Raw genomic sequence first — 16,424 nt, forward strand, 5'->3', positions numbered from 1 at the left:
ATGGTGTATTAGTTTGTTGCAGTCTGTGCTGCCCCAGGAAAGAACAATTCCTGAAAGTATAAGAGCAGGAAATTCTGAACTGCCCGAAGTCTAACAAAATAAGAAAACAAAACAAACAAACAAATAAGAAACTCTCAGATTTTTCCCAACTACTGCAAATCAAGATATCCACTGAGATTTATAATCACTATAATAAAATAACGGATGTAATTTTCTTGCTGTTATGTCTTATTATAAGTTACAACAAGTGATTCTGTCTCTCCACTGTGAAACAGATAGTCATGCAGCATGCTCCTGTCCCTTCATCTGTTTGAGGTATTTGAAGGAGTTTTTCTTGGTAATGGGGCAAGTTCCTAGAGAAAAGACTACTAAATCTAGGTAAGTTTTATGTAACAGGCATTGGCTTCCTGCCTAGGGGCTTCTCTGTCATAGAGTAAGTTGACCTGAGTGTAGTTGCTTGGAGCCTAAGGCAGAATTGTTTTCTTTGCCAGGAAAACAGAAACTCAGTTCAGGACTCTCAGCTGGACAGGAAACAAAGGGCAAATACCTAGAAGGACAGGAAGCTCCCCACTATCACCTAATCCAAACAACAGCAATTGAAATTAACAATTGAATACTGCTTTTACAATCAAATTAGAAACAACAAGACTAGGGTTAGTTAACTATAATAAAATAATAGAAAACTGTGAGGATTCACACAGAAGGGAACCTTGTACCTACTTTTCTAGAGAGAATGTTAATAGGTCCAACCACTGTGAAAAATCAATGTAGAACTTTGGAAAAGAAACCTAAAACCAGATCCCCATATGCTCTACCTATAGAATAAAAACATTTGACTAGTTAAAAGGGAGAAAGCAATGGATGAATCATGAGAAAAGAGCGGCTTGGATATATATACTCAATATACAATATAACTTTATAAACTTTTAAACAAAAATAAATAAGTTAAAATGAAAATAAAACTACAAGTCTAAATCACAGAAGAGAAAAAAAGCAAATCAGGAAATCAGAACAGAGCACATGGGACACATAAGATAAAAAGCTATAATGTAATTGGAAGCATAGTTGATGGAAAATTAAGCAATACCCACAAAATACTGAGAATTTTTGGTTCCTATAATTATATGGTGATTCAAGCATTTGAAATAATATTTCTGTAATGATTACTACACCAAGGAACATTCTGAATTTACTGAAATCTGAAGACAATAAAAATCAGGAGTCACAAAGAAATAAATGTCATAATTTAAAGAAAAAAACAGACATTATATCTCAAGAAGTTAAAAGGATAATCCAGACTAGAATTATACGCCCATTTCAGTATATACAGCACTTATTTTCAGTTGAAAAGTAAGGATGAAATATGCATTCAATAAAAGGAGAGAATGTCCAATGTGGGCTTTTAGCCAATATAAATAAGCGTAAGGAAGAAATTGTTACAAAAATACAAAGGAGATGAAGATAGTAAGAGAAGAAGCTTATGTGAAGGGGTAGCAATAGATCAAACCAATAATTAATTCTTATTATAACTTCATGTTAGTTTTATTAAGACTATAAGGGAAGGGCTTGTTTCAATATCTGCTTTTAGACCATGCTTTTGTTGTTATGTTTTGCATACGAGAGTCATTAAGTGCTCCACAGTGAGATAAGCTTCGAAAGGATAGGCAGATGAGATGGTCAACGTAGTTTTCAAGGCTACATTCACATCAATTGCATTTCATGTTTTTCTTACCAACTTCTATGTAGCCATTAGCAGAGACAGCCTATTACCCCATGACAAAGAATCACGTTCCTCTTAGCACTAGTAAAAAAAGTTTGTTCAATAGTTTTCATTCTTTGTCTAATCTACTTTTCAAAATCTGTACCAATACAAATTACTGATGTCATGAGTTCTTTTACCCCAAACAAAGGATCCACTGATTCTAAGAGACAGAATATAAGTTAAAGGTATTATTCATAAGAACTTCAGCAGATACCTAGAAGAGTATGAATCAAAGTCTTAAAACTGGAAGAATTCATCCTTACCATTAATATAACTTATTTCGCTTACTATTAAGGAAATAGAGAAGACTCAGAAAGCACAAGTAGCTACATGTTAGACTGATATTTAAGAAGAAACCAGAAACATTAAGTGAATGTGTTTTTCCTGTCCCATATACAGTGTTGGTGGCTTTGCTTTGTGTGTTTAGAAATTACACAGCTACTGAGAATAATGCCAACTCGTGGAGAATTTTATGTGGAATAAGAAACAATCTAGGGGATACATACATTTGAATGTTAACACTACAATGGTTTTCACAAAACCATGACACTCTTTCTAAGGTCTAGTCATTGAAATCTATCTCTGTATAAGTCTCTTTCCTCTCACTGTGGAACTATGTAAGGAAATAATTTTATTTTGTTGATAATAGTATCTGAAAGTCAGCAGTTTATCTGATAATATATCTGATTTTCTTGGAATCTATGGATTTGTAGTTACCCTTCAAAGATAAAAATGGAATTTCCTTCATATTTTTATAAGTCAAACATCATGATTATTCCTCCATCACTAAAGCCTCAAAGAAGTACATATTATGACAAAATCACCAAACCAGACTGAAAACATTTTTTATAAGTAGATTGGTAGGCAAAATAGTCTTAAATTATCACTCAACCAATTACTTACTAGTTGATTTAATTAAAACAAAATTGTCCCATAGAGAGAATGCCATGATTTTATAATAACCAAATAATCAAATGTATTATCACTACTGAAAACAACCATACACTAGGGAGTATTTAGATTAATATAATATAAATAAGATAGCTATCACTTTTGAAAATTTCTTACCATAATTATTTAATGGTGTAAAATAATTACTGATCCAAGCTTTCAAACTTAACTTCTAGCTTATAAAAAACAAAGGGTTCAGAAGAGCCAATGGTTATCACATAAGCATGTAAGGCAAAGCCAGAAAATGGCTTTTCGTAAATATAATTTGGTATCTTCAAAGATTCAGCATTATTAGAAAATAAATTTTAAAATTTATAAAAATATGAATGATAGGCAGTTTCTAGTTTAAGAGAAAAAGTCCACTATCTGCTGATGGAGTAGTTACTCACAGAGAAGAAGAGGGGATGTGGAAGGACACTAGAACGTTTCCATTTGGGACACAGATTTGGCAATTATTAGGGGTAACCAAGAAGTGGTGAGCTAAAGAATGGAGGATGATGAATCTCCATTTATGGCAGTTACTGTGGACTGATAGAGAAGAAAGAGCAGAAATTTTGAGAAATATGTCATTGAGTTTTGGAAAACAAAATTGCTGTAGTTTTAAGAAGTGTCATAGGTGCACCAAGATGTGGGAGATTCACTAATACCTCAAAAATAAGGAAAAACAGCATATTTAAAAATAAGCTAAAAATCAAGACAAAGTTGCTTCCTGAAATATGTTTTTCAGAGGTACTGAGATATGGTAAGCACGTTAGAATACCAGATCCTGACCGTAAGCAGAGCTCTGGCCGCACCTCACGAACATTAGGCATAGAGGAAGGTGTGTTGGGGAGAAGGTGTCCTTTATTCATTTCTGAATCAACCCTTTAAAATAAACAGCAATGTAGTCATTCTTATTCAGTCATAAGCTTTTAATAGTCCAGTAACTGGAATTTTTGCAGATATTTTGTAGCAGTGTTGTCTAGAAAAATTTAGATAAAATAGAATCTTCCTATAATTAATGTATTTTTAATGGAATCACATGAAAAATAAGTGTTTTTTATTTTTGTGGGGGTGAGATATATATATATATATCGCAGGGCAGAACTTCGCCTGAGGAGTCTATGCTAATCAATTGCTGTCTTAGCATGCAAAACAGTGGAAAAAATATCGCCACTGCAAAGGGAAACCAAGTTAATGACAACTCTAAAACTGATCTAGGGAAGCCTTCTAAATGAAATACAGAAACATGGTTGTGGCATTACTACATGGCTAGAGGCTATAAACAATTAGAATTCATATAAAATATATGTTGTAATAAATTCTTTTCTTGGCTAATTCTCACGCACATAAGGTCTGCCTTGCTGATTCAAGCTTTGCATTTTTCTTCCATGAGAATGTGAGTCTGACCATGAGCTATCTTCAGTTCTCAATAATGCTTTCAACTTATATTCATGGTTTTCACACTAACTTTAATGTGATACTAAAAGTACTTGTTTGACTTACTGTCCTCTTCTTGCATTTTTCCACTTATTGTGCAATTTTGGATTCTCATTAATCAAAGACAGCAAACATGTAGTAATTACTACAGTAAGGAGAAATACAATAGAAGAAATTAGTTTTATCTGTGTCTTTCAGAAGCCTTCCCCAGGCGGATACAATCCAAGGATATATTCTTTAATAATTAGTATAAACAAAGAATGTGATGAACTTCCTGCTATCTTAGTAATTATTCATCACTTTGTTACGTAATTACCACTAGGTTCAACAATTTCATTGTCAGCACTCCAGTGGCTCTGAGGCTATTCTTCTCAGCCACGTGAATCTCAGAGATAATGACTATTCTGATGTTGTTATCACCATAGATTAGTTTAAGTCTTCTGTGTTTATCAAGGTCCCCTTTCTTTGTGTCCCTTTTCTTAAGAAGACCTCTGGTTTGACTTTTAGACTTTACCTGTCTTTTTCAACTTTGGCTCCTAGAAGTTAGGAAATAAACAACTTCCAAAGGAAAAAAAAGTGTGTAGGGGGTGAGGGGCAGATAAGAATGCCAGACTCCTTCACTGATTAACCTCATCTTCTCAATTTAGGCTTCATAAGTTCTGGCTTCCCCGGTATTCCGAATTACAAGATACCCTAAAACAAAACATCTGAATTCCTGTTTTGTCCTTGGACTCTTAGGTCACTGCTGGGAGACCGCAGACTTAGAATAAGTAATAGTAGAACCTTTAGCCATTTCAGTGGCCTTTCCTTTTCTTTAGAATCTTAGTTTCTCTAATGTGACTGGCTACGTTGATTGTCCCCCTGAGATGACAAACTTTCATGATATTAGTTTACAAACCTCTCCAACTATTTTCAGCGGACATGTTGATATGCGTCAAGCCACTGCCTCATATCTGAAAGCTCCTCTTCATCTTTTACCTAATTCTCTACTACTATTCTCAGCTCTCCCTCTGTTGAAAAAATATTTATAATATTGCTTCCCCGAGTCTCCTCTCACTCAGTGATTTGTTTTTAAGTAGTTTTGTTATACAGTGATTAAACTTTGTGCTGATACATATAAAAACTTTTTGATCTGTCACACTTTCTCTGTGAATAATGTCTTCCTGTAAATATCTAAGACAACTGATTTATCTCAGAGCTAAAAAAAACTTTATAATGGGTCTTTGAAAAAGCAGTAAAAATGTAAAAACATTGAAACTGAAAAGTATGAATAAATAAGTAAATTTAAAACTACAAATGATTAACTCATGTTTCCTAATTAAGAGATTAAAGGTAATTAATTTTCTTTAATTTGCTATCAAAGTTGAAAGAATTATCATAAATAACATGTAAAGAGATTCATATGAAAATGGCAAGCATAGCCTTATACCACAAATGCGAGCAGTTTTCAAAGAACAGGCAGTTCTTGGCAACTTAAATTGTGCTCACCTCTCAGCAAACACACAATTTCTGACTATTTGCAAATAAATTGTAGTTTGAGAAATAACAGCTAATAAAAAAAAAACACAAAGACTTGATTCCTATTAATAGCTGACCCTTACTGGTTGTCTCCCAGTTTTTTCAAATAAAGCCAACTTTCAAATTCAGAGTGCATTCTGCCAGTAATTCTCTTGCTCTTTTGTTACATGGCTTCCATGTTTTATGGTTTTAAAATTCCTCATTGACCTTCCAGATAAAAACACATCGAATAATTTGTTTTCATTATAAGATTTTTAATAAATATCTATGGCATGAGGATTTCTATGAATCTGTCTTTGCCACAATCTCCCCCTATGTCTCCAAATTACAGGGCAAAAATTTGTAAGGAATTCAAGGACTTCGGAACCATAAACTAAAACATTCTATTTCCTTCTTAATCATCACCTGCTTATCCCTCTTTGCTTAAGGTTGATCAGCACTCACTATCTTCAGAAGTGTAAATTCAATTCTGGACTACAAATATTTGTGTGTTGATAGCCTATGGCTATGGAAGGAGGCAGAAGCAATAGCCTGTGTCCTGGAATCCTAGATAGTTCCTATCAGACAATACACTGGTATATGATCAACTAAGAGAAACAGGCTGCACGTACCAGATTCATAAAGTTTCACTAACTAGAATATGCATCCTAGAGTCAGAGGTGAAAAAAACAATCTATGAGATAAAATTACTCTTATGTGAAATAACAACAATAAAAAGTTTTTTTTCTATGAGGTTAGATGCTTTATTTAAAACCCCGGTGCCTCATCTTGAAAGATGAATAGATCATAGTCTCAATAAAAGGGATGAGACAAAGCCATCAAATTATTTGTATCACAATTATCAAGCATATAATAAATTGAAATTTTAACTAAAATGGTATTTAGTTGCAAGTTTTTCATAAAAAAGTTTATCTGTGATATATTGGAGATACTGGTTTTTAAAAATGAACTCTCAGAGTCATAGAAATAAACAAAAAATCATATTTAAATTGGGACAGATATAACTGAGAAAATGTGAAGGAAAACAGTTACATTAAGAAGTAAGGCAGAGTAAACGTAAAGGCTTAACCAATATTGACCAAAGATTTCTGTGTTGTTTAGGCATAGTAGACAGCAAATGAAGCGGAGTAAAGTCATAGATCAGGGAGGCATAACATCTAAGGATATAAGGTGTTATATAAATATTCAGACCAATGAAAGGAGTCCCATGTATGCTACTGTACAGTTGAGCTTTTTCCTATATAAAGTTCACCTGTAGACATGTCTCTGAACAAGCCATTTGTCCTTCTAAATTTTATGGGATAAATGATATGGGATTTAAGCTAAAAATTTTTAACAACCCCTTCTATTCCTAGACTTTTCTATAATTTCACACATACAGAAAGGATTAAAAGTGATTTTATTTTTTTCAGTTATATTGTAGCTTTGTGCTTTTTTAAAGAGTTCATGGGATGCACTGCAAACATATTAACCCTTCACCAAGTCCTCCCAGGTCAATTCTCACTACATACCCACCCAACTGGCTTGTATTTATTTATTTTTTTTCTTTTTCTGTCTTCTCATTAGAGAAGAATGAACTTCTAAGAGATAATAAACCAAAATGACAAAATAAGATATAAAAAGATAAACCAAAACCAAACCAAACAAAAACCAACCAAACCAACGAAAAAGACCATTCTGAGACCGGATGAAGCAACTCAATAGAGGTAAAGGAGCCAAGAGCCCGCACAGAATCAGAGAGCCACTCATTTACACATCAGAAGTCCCATAAAAATAAATACTAAGCTTAAAGCAATAATATATATGCAAGAGACCTGGTGCAGACCCCATATAGGCCCTGGATTTGCTGCTTCAGTCTCTGTGAATTCATATGAGTTTTGCTCAGTTGATTCAGAGAATTGTCCTCCTGGTTGCTCCACCCCCTTTTTCTCTTATACTCCTCTTCTCTAATGTTCCCTGAGCTTTAATGGGTGCATTCTCTTTGCTTAATGTCTAGCTGTGCGTCTCTGCATCTGATCTCTGCTTCATGAGGAAGCTTGTCTGATGATGACTGAGTAAGGCACTGATTTATGAGTATAGTAGAATATCATTAGGAGTCATTTTGTTAATACCATTCTTTAAAGACCAGTATTCTTTGGTTTTACCTTAAGTCTCTGGGGTTACTCATCTCTGGTTCTTAGTCCCCAGGCAGTGTCAAACAGGGTTCCATCTTGTGAAATGGGGCTTAATCAAACATTGGTTGGTTACTCCCACAAGTTCTCTGCCTCCATTGCTCTGGCATATCTTGCAGGCAGGGCAAACTTTAAGTCAAAGGTTTTATAGCATGTGTACCAGCCCCAGTACCTTTCTGTATCTTTCTGGGTTTTCGAATTCATAGGTTGGTCATCATTTGTTTAATAGCTGACATGCACATATAAGAAAATACATACCACATTTATCAATCAGATAAATTTTTTCTAGGTCCATACATTTGCCAGAAAATTTTATGATATCATTTTCAACAGCTAGATAATGTTCCATTGTGTAAATGTACCACCTTTTCTTTGTCTATCCTTCTGTTAAGGAACATCTACTTATTTTCAAGTTTCTGGCTATGGTGATTAGAGCAATAATAAACATGGTTGGGCAAGCGTCCTTGTGATAGAATAAGGAGGCCTTTAGGTACATGCCTAAGAATGGTATAGCTGGATCTTGAGGAAGATAATTCCTAACTTTTTGAGGAACTGCCATATTGATTTGCATAGTGGCTACACAATTTTTCATTCCTACAAGCAATGGATGAGTATTCCCCTTATCCTACATTCTCACTGGAATGACTTCTTACTTGCATCGTTGAACATAACTCTTCTGACAGGTATAAGACTGAATTTCAAAGTAATTTTAATTTGCATTTCCCAAATGGCTAAGGATGTTGAACATTTCTTTAAGTGTTTCTCAGTCATTAGAGTTTTCTCTGTTGGAAATTATTTGATTAGTCCTGTACTCCATTTTTAATTGGACTATTTGGTGAAAAATAAAACTTTTGTCATGTAAAAATGGCAACATTGAAAACAGTATGAGAGTTTAGTTAGTATTGTCTATGGTTTTTAACTAAACTGAAAAGGGAGATTTTGTGCAGAATAGTTCATTGTTCCCAATACTATCAAGGAGAATGTTGATATATACAAGTGTATTCCACTACAGAGATGAGAGATAGGCTGGTAGATAGCTAGATAGCTAGATAGACAGATAGATGACACATAGCTACATAGATATATAGATAACAGAGGAAAGAGAGATAGATATGATATAGATTCATTGTAGATAATAGATTATTTGACTGATTTATTGATAATATGGATGATAGACAACTATATATATATATATATATACACACACATATATAGAGAATGAGAAAAACAGACAATGAGAAAGAGAGACTGATAGAAAGATACACAGAAACAGATAGCTGTGGAAACTGCTATAGCACATAATACTCTGTCTCTAGAAAAGCTTGAAATGTTTCTTATTCTAGTATCTTCTGAGTTACTGATTCCAATCTAGAAACTTTTAGAATAATTTTATTATAGGAATTGTTGCCTGGAAAAGTGCAGAATGATATGCAATAAGCCTGCCAATAATCCCAGATCAGGAGCCACACACAACAACAGAATTGTTTTTCCTAATGCTGTTTATGTACGGAAAGAATTGATTTTTCTTTCTAATTATTTATGTTATGACTTTTATTTCCGAAAATAATGAAAATTTACATGAAATCATGTCATATACAATATGTGAGATGGTGGTGGATAAAAATCAAAGAAACTTAATCCAGAGAAATGCCTCATTTAAAGAGATAGTATCCAAACATGGAAATGCAGGCAAAAGGCCCCATTTTCTGAATTTAACTCTAAATACTCATGGGTATATTGAGGAGAAGCACTTAGTAGGTGTTAAGTTTTGTGTATGCTTACCCCAGGGAGTGGCAGTATTAGAAGGTGTGGCCTTGTTGTAGCAGGTATGACTTTGTTGTATTAGGTGTGTCACTGTGGAGGTGAGCTTTAAGACCCTCCTCCCGGCTGCATGCAACCAGTATTCCACTAGCAGCCTTTAGATGAAGATATGCAACACTCAGCTCTGTCTGTACCATGCCTGCCTGAATGCTGCCATGCTATTGCCAATAGATTGAACCTCTGGACCTATAAGACAGCCCCAATTAAATATCGTCCTTATAACAGTTGCTACCAGGAGTGGTGTGATTGGTTGAATCTCAGAAGAGACTTTGAATTTTCAACTTTTAACATTGTTGAAACTGCTATAGACTATGAGGGCTTTGGATGTTGGACTAAGTGTATTTTGTATTATGTTGTGTTTACGTATGGCTCCCACAGACTCATATGTTTGAACAAGCAAACCTATGGGGGCCAGACGGTAGAATGCGATGGTTTGTATACACTAGACCCAAGGAGTGGTACTTGTAGCAGGTACGGCCCTGTTGGAGTAGGTGTGTCACTGTGGGGGTCAGATTTAAGACCCTCATTCTAGCTGCCTGGAAGCCAGTATTCTGAGAGCATCCTTCAGATGAGGATGTAGAACCATCAGCTCTGCCTGCACCATGCCTGCCTGTACACTGCCATGCTCCTGCCTTTATGATAGTGGACTGAATCTCTGAACCTGGAAATCAGCCTCAACTAACTTTTTTTTATAAGAGTTGCCTTGGTCATGGTATCCGTTCACAGAAGTAGAGTCCTGAGACAGAGGGGTACTGATAGTAACTGGCCATTATGAAAGACAAGAAGCATATTACTAAAAGCTAACAAGCAGAAAATGATTAGGGTGCCAATCTTGGAGGACAATGGCCTGGATTTACAGGCAAAGTTCTAAGACAATATTTTTCTGTATAAACCAGGTTGAATTATATTCAAGTTGTAATCACCAACGCAATTATTTTCAAATAGGGCTTTTGGGAGGTAATCAAGGTTAAATTAGTTCTAAAGTGCAGGGCTATAACCCAATAAGATTGTAGCATTTGTGAAAAAAGAAAAATTTTCACACATATGTATATATAAGCCAGATAGAGAGCATTCAGCAGAATCAAATCAGGTTACCACTCTTATCTCTGATTCCAACGTCCAGTACTTTAGGAAATACATTTCTACAGCCTGGTATTCTCAGTCTATAGTACTTTGTTTTATCAATCTAAGAAAAATGGAGCCCTTTCTTCCTCTTAATTTATTGACTTGAACAATCTAACTTCATGTAGAACTCTGACACTTTAGACTAATTCAGGCTTTCTCCATCTTTTTAATTGAAGGAATATCTGAGGTGACTCTCAGTGCTTAGAAAACCTACAACAAAGGCAATTGCTTTGGGAGTTACCAGAACAGTGACGCTAATCAATTGCATTAATAATCCAAAATGATAATTTGCTGCCATTTTGAGTAGATGTAGTTCTTCACACATAGCTATTTGAGTCATCTTTTTGGCGTACTCCATTTGGGTAATAGCCCATCTTTGGAGGCTACACTTCAACTTTGCCTTTTAAAATTTCAATTTTAGTTTGTAGTAATATCCAAACAGCTCTGAAAATCTTATCCTTAATTTCTCTTTTGCAAGGTCTTACTTGATGAGTTCTGTTATCACAGTGCACACAAAAGTAACTTTCTCCTCCACATTTAAAATTAAAAGTTAGATTGTAGTCAACTCTGTGGAAACAGAGGGCGGATAGATAGGTTGTTAAACATAACTTTCTTTAAATAAATCTTTTGTTTTTATATGTTAGGAAAACATAATACATTTCTTCTACATGACTGCCTACAGTTAAGATAGGGTTTTGTTTCCTAAAGGTAGGCTCAGTCGGTTTAATTTGGATAAATGTTGTAAATTGACTTTAATTAGTGTCATTTACAATATGAAAACATTGGAACAATGTTAACCTGTTAGGTTACTAAACATGTCAAAGAAATATTAAAAAAATACAGTTTCACACAATTTTATAGACCCACACATGCACTAAAAGTACTGTATTTCCTTCAAAAATAACTATACAAATGTTCCATGACTGATGATATTTGAGATCAGCATCCAAATGCCCCCTATCAAATGAAAAAGGAAAAGTTATATCGTTGCTCAACTTTAAAACTCACCTTTTCTTTCTATCAAACAAAGCAAATGATTAATAGAATGTAGGATTTTACAAATGAGAAAAAAACAGCACAGAGAAATTTAACAAAATTGCAAGAAGTACAAAGGCAAATTTTGTCCAACCTAAAGTGGCCTTACTGTGTATCATCAGAATCCGGGTTAAGAAAACAGACTAACCACCCCACAGAGAACTGCCTTCTTCAGAAGGAAAGGGTTGTGCTTTTGTTTGTTTCTTTGTTTGGTTTGGTTTATAAGTGGATTTTTGGTGGTGGTAGCTGTTTACCAAGAGAGGTTTATTGTTTTGTTTGGGGATTTTATTCTCTTCCAAAAGTCCATGAGTAGCATATTCAATAATAACAGAGAGCTAGTGCACCTTTTCTATATCCAGAAATTTAGTTTCTATCACTTAGAAAAGCTCTCACCTATGCCATATCCATGCTGAAAAGGGACTTAGCCTTTGGGATACTGTACTGTTTATAGATCTTTAGAACACTGGCTAAGTAACTATTGATGAGACCTTCCACACAAATCTGCCAGTCTCCCTGCTTCTATGCTGTGATATTTAAGAATTTCAGAATTTTACTTTCTAACTAGAATAGTCACTTGTAAAGTAGATTGACAGGACAGTCAAGCATAAGTACAAAGGCTTTTTGAAAAGTGATATAGTGTTTTATTTTTCTTTAATAATTTCTTTCATACAGTATGTTCTTTCCCTTCCCCAACCTCCTTCCAGTTTCTCCTTACTTTCCTATTTAAAAAAATATTTTGTATCTTTTTTGGATTTTTATTGGATATTATTAAATTTACATTTCAAATGTTATCCCCATTCCCAGTTTCCCATCCATAAACACCCTATCCAATTCCCCCTCCCCCTGCTTCTATGAAGGTATTTCCCCCACCCAACCACCCATACTAGCCTCGCTGCCCAGACATTCCCTTACAGTGGGGCATGGAGCCTTGGCAGGTTCAAGAGCTTATCATCCCATTGATGCCCAACAAGGCCATCCCCAGCTAGGTATGCAGATGGAGCTATGGGTCTGTCCACGTGTACTTTTTGTGTGGTGGATTAGTTCCTGTGAGCTCTGGTTTGTTGACACTGGAGCTATAGGTTTGTCCACGTGTACTTTTTGTATAGTGGATTAGTTTCTGAGAGCTCTGGTTGGTTAATACTATAGTTGTAATGGGGTTGCAAACCCCTTCAGCTCCTTCAATCTTTTCTCTAACTCCTTCAGGGGATCACATGCTCAGTTCTATGGATGGCTGTGAGCATCTGCCTTTGTATTTGTCATGCTCTAACAGCCTCTCAGGAGACAGCTATATCAGGTTGCTGTCAGCATGCACTTATTGGCATCAGCAACATTGTCTGGGTTTGGTGGCTGTATATGGGCTGGATCCCCAGGTGGGGCAGTCTCTGGATGACCTTTCCTTCAGTCTCTGCTCCAAACTTTGTCTCTGTATGTCCTCCTCTGAATATTTTTATTCCCCATCAAAGAAGGACTGAAGCATCCACACTTTGTTCATCCTTTTTATGTTGTGGTTTTTTTTTTTTAATAAACGTTGACTTTTACAGGATTGCATGCTCATTAACAACTTTTTTAATTGGATTTTTTAATTTATATTTCAACTGTTATTCCTTTTCCCAGTTTCCAGTCCATAAATGCCCTTCCCAATCCCCCCTCCCCTTCTTCTATAAAGGTGTTCCCCTCCACAACCACCCCCCCACTGGGTTATTCCCCTACACTGGGGGGGATCCAGCCTTGGGAGGACCAAGGGCTTCTCCTTCCATTGGTGCACAAGGCCATCCTCTGCTACATGTGCAGCTGGAGCCATGGGTCAGTTCATGTATAGTCATTGGATAGTGGTTTAGTACCTGGGAGTTCTGGTTGGCTGGCATTGTTGTTCTTAAGGGGTTTCAAGCCCCCTTAAACTCTTTAAATCCTTTCTCTAATTTCTCCAACAGGGATCATGTTCTCAGCTCAATGGTTTGCTGCAAGCATTCGCTTCTATATTTGACATGCTCTGGATATACCTCTCAGGAGACAGCTATATCAGCCTCCTATCAGCATGCACTTCTTGACTTCATCAATCTTATCTAGTTTTGGTGGCTGCATATACCCATGTGGGGCAGTATACCCATGTTGGGTAGGCACTGAATGGCTGTTCCTTCAGTCTCTGCTACAAACTTTGCATCCATATCATCTCCTATGAATGTTTGTTCTCCCTTTAAGAAGGAGTGAATCATCTTCACTTTGGAAATCCTTCTTCTTAGCTTCATGTGGTCGGTGGATTGTATTTTGAGTAAATCGAGATTTGGGCTAATATCGACTTATCAGTGAGTATATACCATGTGTGTTTTTCTGTGATTGGGTTGCCTCACTCAGGATGACATTTTCTAGTTCAATGCATTTGCTTATGAATTTCATGAAGTCATTGTTGTGATACCTTAGAAGTATTCCATTGTGTAGATGTACCATATTTTCTGTATCCATTCTTCTGTTGAAGGAAATCTGGATTCTTTCCAGCTTCTGACTATTATAAATGAGGCTGCTATGAACATAGTGGAGCATGTGTCTTTGTTGTATGTTGGAGCATCTTTTGGGTATATGCCCAAGAGAGGTATAGCTGGATCCTCAGGTAGTACAATGTACAATTTTCTGAGGAACCTCCAGACTGATTTCCCGAGTGGTTGTACCAGTTTGCAATCCCACCAGCAATGGAGGAGTGTTCCTCTTTCTTCACATCCTCACCAGCATATGTTGTTACCTGAGTTTTTGATCTTAGCCATTCTCACTGGTGTGAGGTAGAATCTCAGGGTTGTTTTGGTTTGCATTTCCCTGATGACTAAGTATGTTGAACAATTCTTTAGGTGCTTTTCAGCCATTCAATATTCCTCAGTTGAGAATTCGTTTTTCAGCTCTGTACCCCATTTTAATAGGGTTATTAGACTCTCTTGAATCTATCTTCATGAGTTCTTTTCATATTTTGGATATTAACCTCTGTCAGATGCAGTAGGATTGGTAAATATTTTTTCCCAGTCCTTTGGTTGCTGTTTTGTCCTAATGACAGTGTCCTTTGCCTTACAGAAGCTTTGCAGTTTTATGAGGTCCCATTTGTCAATTCCTGGTCTTAGACCATAAGCCATTGGTGTTTTCTTCAGGAAATTTTCCCCAGTGCTCATGTCATTGAGACTCTTCCCCACTTTTTCTTCTATTAGTTTGGGTGTATCTGGTTTGATGTGGAAGCCCTTGATCCACTTTGACTTAAGCTTTATACGGGGCAATAAGAATAAATCGATTTGCATTCTTTACATTCTGACCTCCAGTTGAAACAGCACCATTTGTTTTAAATGTTATCATTTTTCCATTGGATGGTTTTAGCTCTTTTGTCAAAGATCTAGTGACCATATGTGTGTGGGTTCATCTCTGGGTCTTCAATTCTATTCCACTATCTACCTGCCTGTCTCTGTACCAATACCATGCAGTTTTTGTCATCATTGCTCTGTAATATGGCTTGAGATCAGGAATGGTGCTTCTCCCAGAAGTTCTCTTATTCTTGAGTATAATTTTGACTATCCTGGGTTTTGTGTTACCCCAAATGAATTTGCAAATTGTTCTTTCTAACTCTGTGAAGAATTGAGTTGGAGGTTTGATGGGGATTGCATTGAATCTGTAGATTGATTTTGGCAAAATAGCCATTTTGCCTATATTAATTTTGCCAATCCATGAGCATGGGAATTCTTTTCATCTTCTGAAATCTGCTTCAATTTCTTTCTTCAGAGACTTGAAGGTCTTGTGATACAGATCTTTCACTTGCTTGGTTATAGTCACACCGAGGTATTTTATGTTATTTGTGACTATTGTGAAGGGTGACATTTCCCTAATTTCTTTCTCAGGATGTTTATCTTTGAGTAGAGGATGGCTACTGCTTTGTTTTGTGCTAATTTTATAACCAGCCACTTTCCTGAAGTTGTTTATCAGGTTTAGTTCTCTGGTGGAGCTTTTGTGGTAAATAGAGTGTATCTTCATATCATCTGCAAATAGTGATATTTTGATGTCTTCCTTTCCAATTTGTATCCCTTTGACCTCCTTTTGTTGTCTGATTGCTCTGGCTAGGACTTGGAGAACTGTATTGAATAAGTAGGGGGAGAGTAGGCAGCTTGTCTAGTCCATGATTTTCATGGGATTGTTTCAAGTTTTTCTCCATTTAGTTTAATGTTGGCTACTGGTTTGCTATATATTGCTTTTAGTATGTTTAGGTATGGCCCTTGAATTCCTGATCTTTCCAGGGCTTTTATCATGAAGGGATGCTGAATTTGTCAAATGCCTTCTCAGCGTCTAATGAAATGATAATGTGGTCCTTTTGTGAGTTTGTTTTTTATAGTGGATTATATTGATGTATTTCTGTATATTGAACCATCCCTGCATCTCTGGGATGAAGCCTACTTGATTGTAGTGGATGACTGTTTTGATGTTTTCTTGCATTCAGTTTGTGAGCATTTATTGTGTATTTTTGCACTGATAGTCATAGGGAAATTGGTCTGAAGTTCTCTCTTATTTTTTGGGTCTTTTTGTGGTTTATGTATAGTAATAGTGCCTTCATAGAAGGAATTGGGTAGTGCTCTGTCTGTTTCTATTTTGTGGAATACTTGGGA

The sequence above is a fragment of the Rattus norvegicus genome, chromosome 1 (genome assembly GCF_036323735.1).
Source record: "Rattus norvegicus strain BN/NHsdMcwi chromosome 1, GRCr8, whole genome shotgun sequence".
NCBI lineage: Eukaryota > Metazoa > Chordata > Mammalia > Rodentia > Muridae > Rattus > Rattus norvegicus.